The sequence below is a fragment of the Cherax quadricarinatus genome, chromosome 23 (assembly GCF_038502225.1).
Source record: "Cherax quadricarinatus isolate ZL_2023a chromosome 23, ASM3850222v1, whole genome shotgun sequence".
In the NCBI taxonomy this organism is placed as follows: Eukaryota; Metazoa; Arthropoda; class Malacostraca; order Decapoda; family Parastacidae; genus Cherax; species Cherax quadricarinatus.
The window spans coordinates 26,912,990-26,932,485 of NC_091314.1; positions in this window are offsets into that span (position 1 = coordinate 26,912,990).

Below are 19,496 nucleotides of genomic sequence, written 5' to 3' on the forward strand. Positions count from 1 at the left end.
TGCTGGCATGTGTCTCCCCCTCCCCCTGCAGTGCTGGCATGTGTCTCCCCCTCCCCCTGCAGTGCTGGCATGTGTCTCCCCCTCCCCCTGCAGTGCTGGCATGTGTCTCCCCCTCTCCCTGCAGTGCTGGCATGTGTCTCCCCCTCCCCCTGCAGTGCTGGCATGTGTCTCCCCCTCCCCCTGCAGTGCTGGCATGTGTCTCCCCCTCCCCCTGCAGTGCTGGCATGTGTCTCCCCCTCCCCCTGCAGGGCTGGCATGTGTCTCCCCCTCCCCCTGCAGTGCTGGCATGTGTCTCCCCCTCCCCCTGCAGTGCTGGCATGTGTCTCCCCCTCTCCCTGCAGTGCTGGCATGTGTCTCCCCCTCCCCCTGCAGTGCTGGCATGTGTCTCCCCCTCTCCCTGCAGTGCTGGCATGTGTCTCCCCCTCCCCCTGCAGTGCTGGCATGTGTCTCCCCCTCACCCTGCAGTGCGGGCATGTGTCTCCCCCTCCCCCGGCCCTGCTGGCCTGTGTCTCCCCCTCCCCTGCAGTGCTGGCATGTGTCTCCCCCTCCCCCTGCAGTGCTGGCATGTGTCTCCCCCTCCCCCTGCAGTGCTGGCATGTGTCTCCCCCTCTCCCTGCAGTGCTGGCATGTGTCTCCCCCTCCCCCTGCAGTGCTGGCATGTGTCTCCCCCTCTCCCTGCAGTGCTGGCCTGTGTCTCCCCCTCCCCCTGCAGTGCTGGCATGTGTCTCCCCCTCCCCCTGCAGTGCTGGCATGTGTCTCCCCCTCCCCCTGCAGTGCTGGCATGTGTCTCCCCCTCCCCTGCAGTGCTGGCATGTGTCTCCCCCTCCCCCTGCAGTGCTGGCATGTGTCTCCCCCTCCCCCTGCAGTGCTGGCATGTGTCTCCCCCTCCCCCTGCAGTGCTGGCATGTGTCTCCCCCTCCCCCTGCAGTGCTGGCATGTGTCTCCCCCTCCCCTGCAGGGCTGGCATGTGTCTCCCCCTCCCCCTGCAGTGCTGGCATGTGTCTCCCCCTCCCCCTGCAGTGCTGGCGTGTGTCTCCCCCTCCCCTGCAGTGCTGGCATGTGTCTCCCCCTCCCCCTGCAGTGCTGGCATGTGTCTCCCCCTCCCCCTGCAGTGCTGGCATGTGTCTCCCCCTCCCCCTGCAGTGCTGGCATGTGTCTCCCCCTCCCCTGCAGTGCTGGCATGTGTCTCCCCCTCCCCCTGCAGTGCTGGCATGTGTCTCCCCCTCCCCCTGCAGTGCTGGCATGTGTCTCCCCCTCCCCCTGCAGTGCTGGCATGTGTCTCCCCCTCCCCCTGCAGTGCTGGCATGTGTCTCCCCTGTTCACATGCGAAGCTGAGAATAATTTGGATAAGAAGCCTCTGCATTGTAAGAAATCTAAAACATTCTTGGAAAGAATCCATCTTTCCTTCTAAGGCGTAATACTTGGTGTAGAGGTTAGTCTTGCACCTCATCTACACTCCTTGCACCTCATCTACACTCCTTGCACCTCATCTACACTCCTTGCACCTCATCTACACTCCTTGCACCTCATCTACACTCCTTGCACCTCATCTACACTCCTTGCACCTCTTCTTCACTCCTTGCACCTCATCTACACTCCTTGCACCTCATCTACACTCCTTGCACCTCTTCTTCACTCCTTGCACCTCATCTACACTCCTTGCACCTCGTCTACACTCCTTGCACCTCATCTACACTCCTTGCACCTCATCTGCACTCCTTGCACCTCATCTACACTCCTTGCACCTCGTCTACACTCCTTGCACGTCATCTACACTCCTTGCACCTCATCTACACTCCTGGGCGTATCAAAAGAGAGGATGGGCAGTTAAGAAATCAATATATTCAATTAAAGAGAGAAATAAAGAAAGGAATAAGAAAAGCAAAAAGGTATTATGAGGCTAAGGTCGCAAGGGATTCAAAGGGCTCTTTCAGGTATGTAGAAGTAAGATTAGGGACAAGATTGGCCCACTTAAGAGTAACTCTGGTCAGATCACTGACAGTGATAGGGATATGTATGATATTCTCAATACCTACTTCTTCTCAGTTTTCACCCAGGAAAATACTAGCGATATTCCTGAAATAATAGATTATGTAGAACAGGATGATAATAAACTATGTACGATTGCGGTAACTAGTGACATGGTCCTCAGACAAATAGAGAAACTAAAATCTAACAAATCCCCAGGTCCTGATGAACTGTTTGCAAGGGTGTTAAAGGAATGTAAAGAGGAACTTAGCATACCTTTGGCTAATCTTTTTAACATATCACTACAAACTGGTATAGTGCCTGATAAGTGGAAAATGGCAAATGTAATACCTATTTACAAGGCAGGTGACAGGTCCTTGGCTTCGAACTATAGATCAATAAGCCTTACCTCCATAGTGGGAAAATTTATGGAATCATTAATTGCCGAAGCAAATCGTAGCCATCTTGATAGGCACAGATTGATTAATGAATCTCAACACGGTTTTACAAAGGGGCGTTCCTGTCTTACGAATTTACTAACTTTTTTTCACTAAGGTGTTTGAGGAGGTAGATCATGGTAATGAATATGATATTGTGTATATGGACTTCAGTAAGGCTTTCGATGGAGTTCCACATCAGAGGCCATTGAGGAAACTTAAAGCACACGGAATAGGAGGAGAATTTTTTTCCTGGGTAGAGGCATGGCTGACAATAGGCAGCAAAGAGTTTGCATAAATGGGGAGAAATCAGAATGGGGGCACGTCACAAGCGGTGTTCCTCAGGGGTCAGTGTTGGGCCCGTTGTTGTTCACAATTTACATAAACGACATAGATGAGGGAATAAATAGCGACATAAGCAAATTTGCTGATGACACCAAAATAGGCCGTCCAATTCATTCTAATGAGGACACTAGAGCACTCCAAGATGATTTGAATAGACTGATGCAATGGTTGGAGAAGTGGCAGATGCAGTTTAATATTGACAAATGCAAAGTTCTAAATGTTGGACAGGTAAATAACCATGCCACATATAAACTAAATAATGTAGATCTTAATACTACTGATTGCGAAAAGGATTTAGGAGTTCTGGTTAGCAGTAATCTAAAACCAAGACAACAGTGCATTAGTGTTCGCAATAAAGCTAACAGAATTCTTGGCTTCATATCAAGAAGTATAAATAATAGAAGTCCTCAGGTTGTTCTTCAACTCTATATATCCTTGGTTAGGCCTCATTTAGACTATGCTGCTCAGTTCTGGTCACCGTATTACAGAATGGATATAAATGCTCTGGAAAACGTACAGAGGAGGATGACAAAGATAATCCCATGTATCAGAAATCTTCCCTATGAGGATAGACTGAGGGCCCTGAATCTGCACTCTCTCGAAAGGCGTAGAATTAGGGGGGATATGATTGAGGTGTATAAACGGTAAACAGGAATAAATAAATTAATTTAATTCTGAACCGAAGAATATCTGAAATATGATTTCAGGGGTCAACGTCCCCCGCGGTCCGGTCCCAGACCAGGCCTCCTGGCAGGTAGGTCACAGCAAGGCTGGCAACAGAGCTGCTGCACAGCACGTACAGACAGCCCTCTCCATTAAGAGTGAAGCCTCAGAAAAGTCACAGCCAAAAGTCTAGCACAACACAACAGTGACTATTCCATCTCTTCATTTATCTTTCTTCAGCCAATTAACATCGTGGAGGAATAGTTGTTTTATATTGTTGTATATTGGGGAAAATGGTGTCACTTGCGGAGTGTAGTTGTTGATGGGCGGTAGTGTTGTCAACATCAACCTACATGAAAAGTAACGTCAGTATATGTCTCCACTTTTGTGAAAGAAAGAGGAGGAGGAGGAGGAGGAGGAGGAGGAGGAAGGGAAGGGGGAGGGGAGAGCGGGTGCACCGTGCACTTGTCTCAGGCAATTAGCGCATCAGCAGGAGTGGCGACGCACCGTGTGATTGGTGATGCTGCTAACCAACACTCTTCACTAGAGATGCCACTAAGATAACCCACGTAAATGTGCGCTGATGAAAATCCTCTCGAGTGGGCAGTGAGGCCAAGCATAACGACCCATGTGTGGGAAAGACCGGAGAATTTTATGATGTGTGAGTAAGAGACTGCTGAGATCGTGTATAGGAAATTTTAATAATGTCTTCACTGACTACATATGTAATATCCTCATCCACACTAACAGTTTTTAGAAGGTAGGAGAAACTGCAGAACTGGAAACATAGAGAGTCTTCACTGTTTGTATAAATTCAGTTATGTATGTGAACTCCTGGGAACGTTAAAAAGGCCCTTGAACTGTATTCCTTGGAACGTAGGCGAAAAAATACATCATGATCTACACCTGAAAAATTCTTGAGAGATTAGTCCCAAAATTGTGCACTGAAATCACTCCATGTGAAAGCAAGAGGCTTGGCAGATGGTGCAAAATACCTCCACTGAAAACCAGAGGCTCGTTGAGTACAGAAAAAATACAAGTCAATAAGTGTAAGGGGACCAAGATTCTTCAAAACGCTTTCTTCGTGCCTAAGGGAAGTTACTAAAAATTGGCTGTCTTCAAGAAGAAACTTGATTAGTTCCTCAAGTCAGTTCCTAACCAGCCGGGCTGTGGTCCATACGTTGAAATGCTTATGGTTGGCACGAACAACCTGGTCTATTAAGCCAGCAACCAGCAAGCTTGGTCTGGGACTGGGCCGCGGGACGATGATCCCTGAAATTAACCGCCCAAGGACGGGCTCTGGGATATAAAAACTCTGGAAACTCTTCAAAGTTATAAAGGTATACACCAGTACACAAATAACCCGCACATAGAAGAGAGAAGCTTACGACGACGTTTCGGTCCGACTTGGACCATTTACAAAGTGTGACTTTGTAAATGATCCAAGTTGGACCGAAACGTCGTCGTAAGCTCCTCTTTTCTATGTGCGGGTTATTTGTGTATTGTTCCAGTCACGGTATTGTGCCTTTTTTGTTATTTAGGTATACACCAGGTTAAGGAAAGAAACTTCAATTAACATTATTAACTTGACGTTCTGAATGATGATGTTGGTAATGGCTACTAACACTTTAATTTCTAGGTTTAACACAACACTAACCTCTCTCTCTCTCTTGGACTACCTAAGACTATAGAAGACCTTGAGACTAAACTCTAGCGAAGTGTGGTAACTTGTGGTCAGGGCTGTGGCTGTATCTCTGGTTGTAATCTGGTGAGGCTGGATCTTCCCATCGCGGGTCACTGACGTGTCAAGCGCTACACAAACATGCAATTTTACTTTAGAAAGCTGTAAGGAATAATGATCACGAGGGGGACTGGTGAAGCCTGTTGCTTACAAATGGTGACAGTGACCACAGAGTCATAACAAAGTCAAGACAGTTGCCCTCACAGTTCCGGTAAAATATCCACCCCTCACGCCTTCAGGAGTGGCACAATATACTATCGAAACTCTACATCCCCAACAACACTTCAGTCCCAAGGCTCAGTCCCCAGGCTGGGTAACTGTTGCTCTCTAGCCCCTCTCCATAAAACACTCTTACACTATTCCAAGTTTGTGGCTGATAGTCTTAAGTCTCTCACTCTGCTTACCTGACAATACTGCCAGATTTCTTTTCTTACAATGTAAGACTTCCACTCTGCTTACCTAAAAGTGTCAAGCTTTCCTATATAAATACAACAAGATTGGTGAAATGTTCCGTTCTGAAAGAATCATAATTTTTAGGTGACTCTCTGACCAGAGAGAATGTAATATAAAAGTGGACTATGTGTACTCAGAAGTGGACTGTGCCAATAACTGAGTACATATAATACTCAGATATTGGTATTTCATACCAAAGGTGCCTTATTTAATACAATAACAAGTTTATCTATACTACTCATGAAGTTAATACATTACTGATGTTATGTTGGGGTTTAATGTGGGTCTTGCATGTTCATGTGGGGGACATGATGGAGTGGATCAGGATGGGAACATATCAAGAACTCAGCAGGGGGGGGGCGGCATACTAACATCTACAAGACAACAAGAGTTGTACATAAAGATCTCTTCACTGAAAGAAAGTACACGGCGACAGAAACAATTATACAAAATCCTCTTAGTAATGACCTAAGTGTTGATCCTCTGTTTTTCAAAGTTGTGAAACCCAGCTCCAGTTAAGCTAGCGGCAGCTTGACCACTGACGGGTCATCAGTCGACAATGAACAGTGTTAGATGACACTTGCTCTGTTTCCTGACGAATCACTCACCACCAGAAACGATAATATAGGAAAAAGAAGTCGATTAGAGAAACACCATTGGATGAGAGATATTGTAAATGAAAGGTAGTGTTCATATTGAAAATATGAACACTATTGATAAAGCCATCCAGTGACTTTATCAATACAATTTAAGGACGTAATGTGAAGACTGTAGAACTGTATACAAAAGACGAGGTAGTCAGTCCCTAAGTCTTTTGTATACAGTTCTACAGTCTTCACATTACGTCCTTAAATTGTATTGATAAAGCCACTGGATGGCGAAACGTCTACAATAAAGATACCCAGATGTTGCACATGTGTCTAATTCTTCAGGTATAAGGTGATTTAAAACATTAAATGTTCAGCATGTGAAGAAAATAATCCCTTAACAACCTGCCTGATCAAGTGGCCACCTGGGAAGCTGGCCACTAGATCAACCTGGCCAGATACATAGTTAGGCAAAAAGTTAATTATCTATGTTGAAAATGTAAGTTAAAGTACGGGTCTGTTGATGTCCCTAGTGGATGCCTTTAAATAGGTATCCCCTCCATAGATACCCCTCCACGGACACCCCTCCACGGACACCCCTCCACGGACACCCTTCCACGGACACCCCTCCATGGACACCCCTCCATGGACACCCTTCCACGGACACCCCTCCACGGACACCCCTCCACGGACACCCTTCCACGGACACCCCTCCACGGACACCCCTCCACGGACACCCTTCCACGGATACCCCTCCACGGATACCCTTCCACGGACACCCCTCCACGGACACCCTTCCACGGACACCCCTCCACGGACACCCTTCCACGGACACCCTTCCACGGACACCCCTCCATGGACACCCCTCCACGGACACTCTTCCACGGACACCCTTCCACGGACACCCTTCCACGGACACCCCTCCATGGACACCCCTCCACGGACACTCTTCCACGGACACCCCTCCACGGACACCCCTCCATGGACACCCCTCCACGGACACCCCTCCACGGACACCCCTCCATGGACACCCCTCCAAGGACACCCCTCCACCGACACCCCTCCATGGACACCCCTCCACGGACACCCCTCCACGGACACCCCTCCATGGACACCCCTCCACGGACACCCCTCCACGGACACCCCTCCATGGACACCCCTCCACGGACACCCCTCCATGGATACCCCTCCACGGACACCCCTCCACGGACACCCCTCCACGGACACCCCTCCATGGATACCCCTCCACGGACACCCCTCCACGGACACTCCAACAAATTTAACCCCTTCGTCAAAACTTAGTGAATGAGTGCTATAACTATTTCATTTATCGTTATATACTTATCGTTTATCATTCATATTTAGTAACATGAAATTGTTTTACTAGATAATAAAAACATCTTTATTAGGTTCTTGATATTCTTCAAGTATTAGCGACATTTAGCAAGGAATGTGACCAATGACTGGACACTAAAATTTGACGAAATACTCTTTAAAACGTCGAGGCGAAAAGGTAATCTAAATAAGCTTAATTCAGTCACACAGGCTCAAATTAGTGAAATAAGCTTAAATCGGATTCTAATCAATAGGGATAAAATGGGGAGCAGAAATAAAATGGGAGGAGGGGGAGTCTAAACCCTTCGCATCATTACAAGGAGACTGGGAACCCCTTCGTCGGGCACCGATTCTCACTTGTTTAACGCAGCGGGACAAGATTTAATCCTTTAACCATCGATTGAAACACGTCGAGCATATTGACGAGTTCTTCATTGTTGGTGACAGCCATTACCGGCTCCAGTGTAACTTATGTGGAAATAATTGTTCCTTCACGGCTGTTCAGAAGAGCATAAGAAAGAAGGAACACTGCAGCAGGTCTACTGCCCCATACTAGACAGGTCTTTCATAACCACAAACCCATTAACAAAAATACTTGCCCAGCCCATCTTCAGTGCTACCAAGGAATTAACTTTGATAACACTAGTGTTGAAAATGGTATAAATACCGACAAGCTGAAGATCAAGACACATGTGCAACAGTTGGGTATCTTTATTGATGAAACCTTTAATCTACACAGTAGACTTCCTCAGTCAAATACAAAGAGAGCAGTAGTAACATAATAAAGATTATGTAATCAGTCCACGGAGCTGCATGGAACTGATTTCTCCAGGCTGAGGGACTGACCACTTCAAAATTTTTTCTCCAAGGTTGATGGACTGATTACATCATCTTTATTTCATTACTACTGCTTCCTTTGTATTTGACTGAAGAAGACTACTGTGGAGGCGAAACATTTCATCAATAAAGATACCCAACTGTTGCACATGTGTCTTGATCTTAACCTGGGAGACACTCCACAGACATCTTGTGACCTAATGAAAATAACTTCACTGGGCGGACGAGTGAGTCGAGATACTGCTGTCTCACTTTCCCAGGATGGCGCCTTATACACACCAGTGTCAGGAGAGGCGCCTTATACACACCAGTGTCAGGAGAGGCGCCTTATACACACCAGTGTCAGGAGAGGCACCTTATGCTACACACCAGTGTCAGGAGAGGCACCTTATGCTACACACCAGTGTCAGGAGAGGCACCTTATGCTACACACCAGTGTCAGGATAGGCACCTTATACTACACACCAGTGTCAGGAGAGGCACCTTATACTACACACCAGTGTCAGGAGAGGCACCTTATGCTACACACCAGTGTCAGGATAGGCACCTTATACTACACACCAGTGTCAGGAGAGGCACCTTATACTACACACCAGTGTCAGGAAAGGCACCTTATACTACACACCAGTGTCAGGAGAGGCACCTTATACTACACACCAGTGTCAGGAGAGGCACCTTATACTACACACCAGTGTCAGGAGAGGCACCTTATACTACACACCAGTGTCAGGAGAGGCACCTTATACTACACACCAGTGTCAGGAGAGGCACCTTATACTACACACCAGTGTCAGGAGAGGCACCTTATGCTACATACCAGTGTCAGGATAGGCACCTTATACTACACACCAGTGTCAGGAGAGGCACCTTATGCTACACACCAGTGTCAGGAAAGGCACCTTATACTACACACCAGTGTCAGGAGAGGCACCTTATACTACACACCAGTGTCAGGAGAGGCACCTTATACTACACACCAGTGTCAGGAGAGGCACCTTATACTACACACCAGTGTCAGGAGAGGCACCTTATACTACACACCAGTGTCAGGAGAGGCACCTTATGCTACACACCAGTGTCAGGATAGGCACCTTATACTACACACCAGTGTCAGGAGAGGCACCTTAAGCTACACACCAGTGTCAGGAGAGGCACCTTATACTACACACCAGTGTCAGGAGAGGCACCTTATACTACACACCAGTGTCAGGAGAGGCACCTTATGCTACACACCAGTGTCAGGAGAGGCACCTTATACTACACACCAGTGTCAGGAGAGGCACCTTATACTACACACCAGTGTCAGGAGAGGCACCTTATACTACACACCAGTGTCAGGAGAGGCACCTTATACTACACACCAGTGTCAGGAGAGGCACCTTATACTACACACCAGTGTCAGGAGAGGCACCTTATGCTACACACCAGTGTCAGGAGAAGCACCTTATGCTACACACCAGTGTCAGGAGAGGCACCTTATACTACACACCAGTGTCAGGAGAGGCACCTTATACTACACACCAGTGTCAGGAGAGGCACCTTATGCTACACACCAGTGTCAGGAGAGGCACCTTATACTACACACCAGTGTCAGGAGAGGCACCTTATAATACACACCAGTGTCAGGAGAGGCACCTTATGCTACACACCAGTGTCAGGAGAGGCACCTTATACTACACACCAGTGTCAGGAGAGGCACCTTATGCTACACACCAGTGTCAGGAAAGGCACCTTATACTACACACCAGTGTCAGGAGAGGCACCTTATACTACACACCAGTGTCAGGAGAGGCACCTTATACTACACACCAGTGTCAGGAGAGGCACCTTATGCTACACACCAGTGTCAGGAGAGGCACCTTATGCTACACACCAGTGTCAGGAGAGGCACCTTATACTACACACCAGTGTCAGGAGAGGCACCTTATACTACACACCAGTGTCAGGAGAGGCACCTTATACTACACACCAGTGTCAGGAGAGGCACCTTATACTACACACCAGTGTCAGGAGAGGCACCTTATACTACACACCAGTGTCAGGAGAGGCACCTTATACTACACACCAGTGTCAGGAGAGGCACCTTATACTACACACCAGTGTCAGGAGAGGCACCTTATACTACACACCAGTGTCAGGAGAAGCACCTTATACTGCACACCAGTGTCAGGAGAGGCACCTTATACTACACACCAGTGTCAGGAGAGGCACCTTATGCTACACACCAGTGTCAGGATAGGCACCTTATACTACACACCAGTGTCAGGAGAGGCACCTTATACTACACACCAGTGTCAGGAGAGGCACCTTATACTCACCACCTTATAAGGAGCCTCAGACCTACACAACCCTGCCACCTTCCCTTTCCGCACAATGTTGCCACCTCTCCCACCCCACAACCCTGCCACCTACCCCTCCCCACAGACATGCCACTTTCCCCTTCCCAACAACCCTGTCACCTTCCCCTTCCCCCCACAACCCTGCCACTTCCCCTACCCATAACCCTGCCACCTCCCCCTTCCCACAACCCTGCCACCTCCCCACTCACAGCCCTGCCACCTTCCCCACCCACAACCCTGTCACCTCCTCCACCTACAACCCTGCCACCTCCCCCACCCACAACCCTGCCACCTCCCCTACCCACAACCCGGTCACCTTCCCCTTCCCACAACTCTGCCACCTCTCCACCCACAACCCTGGCACCTCATCCTCCCCTCACAACCCTTCCACCTCCCCCCCCGACAGCCCTGCCACCTCCTCCACCCACAGCCCTGCCACCTGCCCCACCCACAACCCTGTCACCTCCCCCACCCACAACCCTGCCACCTCTCCATCCCCACAATCCTGCCACCTCCCCCTCCCCTCACAACCCTGCCACCTCCCCTCCCTACAACCCTGCCATCTACTCCCCTTACAACCCTGCCACTTCCCCTCTCCTCACAACCCTGCCACCTCCCCTCTCCTCACAACCCTGCCACCTCCCCCTCCTCACAACCTTGCCACCTCCCCCTCCCCCTCCCCACAACCCTGTAACCTCCCTCCCCACAACACTGCCACCTCCCCCACCCCGCACAACACTGCCATCTCTCCCTCCTTACAACCCTGCCTTCACTCCCTCCTCACAACCCTGCCACCTCCCCCTCCCAACAACCTTGCCACCTCCCCCTCCCCACAACCCTGTCACCTCCCTCCCTCCCCACAACACTGCCACCTCCCCCTCCCCTCAAAACCCTGCCACCTCCCCCTCCCCTCACAACCCTGCCATCTCCCCCTCCCCTCGCAACACTGCCACCTCCCCCTCCCCTCACAACACTGCCACCTCCCCCTCCCCTCACAACACTGCCACCTCCCCCTCCCCTCACAACACTGCCACCTCCCCCTCCCCACACAACCCTGCCCCCTCCCCCTCCCCTCACAACCCTGCCACCTCCCCCTCCCCTCACAACTCTGCCACCTCCCCCTCCCCTCACAACACTGCCACCTCCCCCTCCCCTCACAACACTGCCACCTCCCCCTCCCCTCACAACTCTGCCACCTCCCCCTCCCCTCACAACACTGCCACCTCCCCCTCCCCTCACAACACTGCCACCTCCCCCTCCCCTCACAACCCTGCCACCTCCCCCTCCCCTCACAACCCTGCCACCTCCCCCTCCCCTCACAACCCAGCCACCTCCCCCACCCCTCACAACCCTGCCATCTCCCCCTCCCTACAACCCTGCCACCTCCCCCTCCCCTCACAACACTGCCACCTCCCCCTTCCCTCACAACACTGCCACCTCCCCCTCCCCTCACAACCCTGCCACCTCCCCCTCCCCTCACAACCCTGCCACCTCCCCCTCCCCTCACAACCCTGCCACCTCCCCCTCCCCTCACAACTCTGCCACTTCCCCCTCCCCTCACAACCCTGCCACCTCCCCCTCCCCTCACAACACTGCCACCTCCCCCTCCCCTCACAACACTGCCACCTCCCCCTCCCCTCACAACACTGCCACCTCCCCCTCCCCTCACAACCCTGCCACCTCCCCTCAAAACCCTGCCACCTCCCCCTCCCCTCACAACCCTGCCACCTCCCTCTCCCCTCACAACTCTGCCACCTCCCCCTCCCCTCACAACACTGCCACCACCCCAACCCCTCACAACACTGCCACCTCCCCCTCCCCTCACAACACTGCCACCTCCCCCTCCCCTCACAACACTGCCACCTCCCCTTCCCCTCACAACCCTGCCACCTCCCCCTCCCCTCACAACCCTGCCACCTCCCTTTCCCCTCACAACACTGCCACCTCCCCCTCCCCGCACCACCCTGCCACCTCCCCCTCCCCTCACAACCCTGCCACCTCCCCCTCCCCTCACAACCCTGCCACCTCCCCCTCCCCTCACAACCCTGCCACCTCCCCCTCCCCTCACAACCCTGCCACCTCCCCCTCCCCTCACAACCCTGCCACCTCCCCCTCCCCTCACAACCCTGCCACCTCCCCCTCCCCTCACAACACTGCCACCTAACCCTCCCCTCACAACACTGCCACCTCCCCCTCCCCTCACAACACTGCCACCTCCCCCTCCCCTCACAACCCTGCCACCTCCCCCTCCCCTGACAACACTGCCACCCCCCTCCCCTCACAACCCTGCCACCTCCCCCTCCCCTCACAACCCTGCCACCTCCCCCACCCCTCACCACCCTGCCACCTCCCCTTCCCCTCACAACCCTGCCACCTCCCCCTCCCCACACAACCCAGCCACCACCCCCTCCCCTGACAACACTGCCACCCCTCTCCCCTCACAACCCTGCCACCTCCCCCTCCCCTCACAACCCTGCCACCTCCCCCTCCCCTCACAACCCTGCCACCTCCCCCTCCCCTCACAACCCTGCCACCTCCCCCTCCCCTCACAACCCTGCCACCTCCCCTCACAACCCTGCCACCTCCCCCTCCCCTGACAACACTGCCACCCCCCTCCCCTCACAACCCTGCCACCTCCCCCTCCCCTCACAACCCTGCCACCTCCCCCTCCCCTCACAACCCTGCCACCTCCCCCTCCCCTCACAACCCTGCCACCTCCCTCTCCCCTCACAACCCTGCCACCTCCCCTCACAACCCTGCCACCTCCCCTCACAACCCTGCCACCTCCCCCTCACAACCCTGCCACCTCCCCCTCCCCTCAACCCTGCCACCTCCCCCTCCCCTCACAACCCTGCCACCTCCCCTCACAACCCTGCCACCTCCCCCTCACCTCACAACCCTGCCACCTCCCCCTCTCCTCACAACCCTGCCACCTCCCCTCACAACCCTGCCACCTCCCCCTCCCCTCACAACCCTGCCACCTCCCCCTCCCCTCACAACCCTGCCACCTCCCCCTCCCCGCACAACACGGCCACCTCCCCCTCCCCCCCCAACTCTGCCACCTCCCCCTCCCCTCACAACTCTGCCACCTCCCCCTCCCCTCACAACTCTGCCCACTCACTCAGCATGGAACACTCATCCTGTGTGATGCAACATGACAAGGAAATACAGCTAGCTAGCTATTGTTTAAACATTGGAACTATATTATAAATTATACTAGCCGCATGCGGGTGTGCCTACTGTATGTTGTAGCTTATACAGACCACGGCAGCCGCATGCGGGTGTTCCTACTGTACACTGTAGCCCATAGAGACCAAGACAGCCGCATGCGGGTGATGAAATATATCTAAGTGTACGTAACACACCGTGTGTACGAAACTTTGTGTACATAACAGACCGTGTGTACGCAACTGACCATGGTGTGTACGCAACAGAACATGGTGTGTACTCAACAGAACATGGTGTGTACTCAACAGAACATGGTGTGTACTCAGCAGAACATGATATGAACGCAACAGAACATGGCATGTACTCAACAGAACATGACATGAACGCAACAGAACATGGCATGTACTCAACAGAACAAAGTTTAATACACAAACAAGATCCTGGGAGAGAACACAAGAGAACCTGTGTGAGTGAAGCAACAATGAAGATCCTGGGAGAGAACACAAGAGAACCTGTGTGAGTGAAGCAACAATGAAGATCCTGGGAGAGAACACAAGAGAACCTGTGTGAGTGAAGCAACAATGAAGATCCTGGGAGAGAACACAAGAGAACCTGTGTGAGTGAAGCAACAATGAAGATCCTGGGAGAGAACACACAAGAGAACCTGTGTGAGTGAAGCAACAATGAAGATCCTGGGAGAGAACACACAAGAGAACCTGTGTGAGTGAAGCAACAATGAAGATCCTGGGAGAGAACACACAAGAGAACCTGTGTGAGTGAAGCAACAATGAAGATCCTGGGAGAGAACACAAGAGAACCTGTGTGAGTGAAGCAACAATGAGAGAAGCAGATTATTATTATTATAATAATGGGGGAGCGCTAAACCTGTAGGATTTTACAGCGCCTGTAGGGGGGATGGAAGGTATTCAGGCTCAATTCAGGGAACCGGAGCACAGATCCAATTCCCTAAATCAAGAGCCCCTCACCAGCGTCAAGGAACCTCCCTTGAGGGGAGATAAGCAGAGAAAGAACCTGCTTGCTGAGCTGGACACAGCAACAAGCAGGGAGCCAGCAGACAGCAGTCCACCTGGACACTGACAGAAGGGTCGCCAGTACTGACCAGGTGATGCGAGGAGTGCGCCAAGCTGGCTAATTTAAGAATTACATTCACCAACTTATATTAAGAGAGGTACCATTTAAACAATATACATGTAAATTCGACCAGCTCTCCAATACGCAGCGCCTGTCTGCAGCCCTAAATAAATAAGAGAGTTTAGAAGGTGCCCAGGTCTACCACAGTCTTGGTACCTGAAGGAAGGAACAGAAGTTATTAAGACTGCAGGTACTGGAGATCACGAAGCTTGAAGAACGGAGGAAAAGAGGACATATGATTACAACATACAAAATATTAAAAGCAATAGACAAAGGAATGGTAGTCAAAGCATGAGCAAGACAGTTGAAGGTCATGTAGACCAACAGTAAGGTAAAGGACGGGGACAAGAGCTGCAACTCCACGTACATAAACTCAGCGAAATAAAAAAAAACTTCAAACACACACACACACACAAAAAAAACACACACACGCATTCACACACACACACACACACAAACACACACACACACACACACACACACACACACACACACACACAGTGAAGAGGCCGGGCCAGGAGCTTGGAATCGACCCCTGTAACCTCAACTAGGTGAGTACACACACACACACACACACACAGGGATAACATGGAAGGCACTACAATGGATCAGGGAATACTTGTCAGGAAGACAGCAGCGAGTCATGGTACGTGGCGAGGTGTCAGAGTGGGCACCTGTGACCAGCGGGGTCCCACAGGGGTCAGTCCTAGGGCCAGTGCTGTTTCTGGTATTTGTGAACGACAGGACGGAAGGAATAGACTCCGAAGTGTCCCTGTTTGCAGATGACGTGAAGTTGATGAGAAGAATTCATTCGATCGAAGACCAGGCAGAACTACAAAGGGATCTGGAAAGGCTGCAGACCTGGTCCAGCAATTGGCTCCTGGAGTTCAACCCCAACAAGCACAAAGTCATGAAAATTGGGGAAGGGCAAAGAAGACCGCAGACGGAATACAGTCTAGGGGGCCAGAGACTACAAACCTCACTCAACGAAAAAGATTTTGGGGTGAGTATAACACAAGGCACATCTCCTGAAGCGCACATCAACCAAATAACTGCTGCAGCATATAGGCGCCTAGCAAACCTCAGAACAGCATTCCGACATCTTAATAAGGAATCGTTCAGGACCCTGTACACCGTGTACGTTAGGCCCATATTGGAGTATGCGGCACCAGTCTGGAACCCACACCTAGCCAAGCACGTAAAGAAACTAGAGAAAGTGCAAAGGTTTGCAACAAGACTAGTCCCACAACTAAGAGGTATGTCCTACGAGGAGAGTTTAAGGGAAATCAACCTGACGACACTGGAGGACAGGAGAGATAGGGGGGACATGATAACGACATACAAAATAATGAGAGGACTTGACAAGGTGGACAAAGACAGGATGTTCCAGAGATGGAACACAGCAACAAGGGGACACAGTTGGAAGTTAAAGACACAGATGAATCACAGGGATGTTAGGAAGTATTTCTTCAGCCACAGAGTAGTTAGGAAGTGGAATAGTTTGGGAAGCGATGTAGTGGAGGCAGGATCCATACATAGCTTTAAGCAGAGGTATGATAAAGCTCACGGTTCAGGGAGAGTGACCTAGTAGCGACCAGCGACCAGTGAAGATGCGGGGCCAGGAGCTTGGACTCGACCCCTGCAACCTCAACTAGGTGAGTACAACTAGGCGAGTACACACACACACACACACACACACACACACACACACACACACACACAAAGGCGATGGGGCTGGATAACATCTCTCCATGGGTTCTGAGAGAGGGAGCAGAGGAACTATGTGTGCCACTAACAACAATCTTCAACACATCTATCGAAACAGGGCGACTACCTGAGGTATGGAAGACAGCAAATGTAGTCCCAATTTTTAAAAAAGGAGACAGACACGAAGCATTAAACTACAGACTAGTGTCACTGACATGTATAGTATGCAAAGTCGTGGAGAAGATTATCAGGAGAAGAGTGGTGGAGCACCTAGAAAGAAATGAGCCTATCAACTACAGCCAGTACGGTTTCAGGGACGGGAAATCCTGTGTCACAAACCTATTGGAGTTCTAGGATAGGGTGACAGCAGTAAGACAAGGGAGAGAGGTGGGTAGATAGTGTTTTCTTGGACTGTAAGAAGGCGTTTGACACAGTTACATACAAGAGATTAGTGCAAAAACTGGAGGACCGGCACGGATAACAGGGAAAGCACTGCACTGGATCAGGGAATACCTATCAGGAAGACAACAGCGAGTCATGGTACGTGGCGATGTGTGAGAGTGGGCGCCTGTAACGAGCGGAGTTCCACAGGGGTCAGTCCCAGGACCGGTACTGTTTCTTGTATTTGTGAACAACATGACGGAAGGAATAAACTCAGAAGTGTTTTTGTTTGCAGATGATGTGAAGATGATGAGAATAAATCAGTCGGACGAGGACCAGGCAGAACTACAAAGGGATCTGGACAGGCAGCCGGCTTGATCCAGAAACTGTCTCCTGGACTTCAACCCCACCAAGTGCAAAGTCATGAAGATTGGGAAAGGGCAAAGAATACCGCACACGACGGAGTAAAGCCTAGGGGGCTAGAGACTACAAATCTCACTCAAGAAAAGGATCTAGGGGTGAATATAACACCAGGCACATCTCCTGAGGCGCAAATCAACCAAATAACTGCTGCAGCATACGGGTGCCTAGCAAACCTAAGAACAGCATTCCGACATCTCAATAAGGAATCGTTCAGGGCCCTGAACACCGTGTACGTTAGGCCCATATTGGAGTATGCGGCACCAGTTTGGAACCCACACCTAGCCAAGCACGTAAGGAAACTAGAGAAAGTGCAAAGGTTTGCAACAAGACTAGTCCCGGAGCTAGGGGCATTTCCTACAAGGAGAGGTTAAGGGAAATCGACCTGACGACACTGGAGGATAGGAGAGATAAGGGGGTATATGATAAAGACATAAAATACTGAGAGGAATCGACAAGGTGGACAGAGACAGGATGTTCCAGAGATGGGACACAGCAACAAGGGGTCACAGTTGGAAGTTGAAGACTCAGATGAATCACAGGGATGTTAGAAAGTATTTCTTCAGTCACAGAGTTGTCAGGAAGTGGAAAAGTTTGGGAAGTGATGTAGTGGAGGCAGGATTCATACATAGCTTTAAGAATAGGTATGATAAAGATCATGGAGCAGGAAGAGTGACCTAATAGCGGTTAATGAAGAGGCGGGGCCAAGAGCTGTGACTCGACCCTTGCAATCACAACTGAGTACACACACACACACACACACGTATACAAACACACACAACACACACATACTCATACACACGTACACACACACACACACAAACACAGACGTATACAAACACACACAACACACACACTCATACACACATACACACACACGAACACACACACACACACACACACACACACAGACGTATACAAACACACACAACACACACACTCATACACACGTACACACACACGAACACACACACACACACACACACACACACACACACACACAGGCGTATATAAACACACACAACACACACACTCATACACACGTACACACACACACACACACACACACACACACAGACGTATACAAACACACACACACACACACACACACACGTATACAAACACACACAACACACACACACTCATACACACGTACACACACACACACACACACACACACACAGACGTATACAAACACACACACACACACACACACGCAGACGTATACAAACACACACACACAGACGTATACAAACACACACACACACACACACACGTATACAAACACACACAACACACACACACACAGACGTATACAAACACACACACAAACACACACAACACACACACACACACACACACACAAACACACACAATACACACACACACAAGTATACAAACGCAAACAACACACGCACACACACGTACACGCACACACACACAGTATTGGTCAGCGGGTCTTTGTCTATGAGAGGATTAGCGGTGTTCTACAGAAGTGGAACCTTTATATCCACGTAATAGTCTACGATCCCCCTCTCTCTATGCTCTTCCCTGTGTAATCCTTTAAGAGAGCTCCACAGGCACGTTGCCTCACTCCTCTTACTCCCTCTCTTCCCGTACCTCTTTGTTGGTATTTAAAAGCTAATGAGACACGAAATGAATTTTTCCTGCAAAATCTGCACCATTAATGTTGTTTTAAATTGTAAGTTACACCTCAGGCTATTTTTACAAGGCACAATATAAGTCTATGTTAACCCAGAAGTTATGGAGCGAATATGTTAATGGAACTTCATTCCATAATGGAAATAAGTCACTTTGACTGACTTTTTTTGGGTCATCCTACGTAATTTCTACTGTTACTCTGTATGATAACATTTGTAACTGTATATATGTGTACCTGTACCTAAATATACTTATTTACACATCGTTTTTATCGATATAACTATAGTAAACACATTTATAT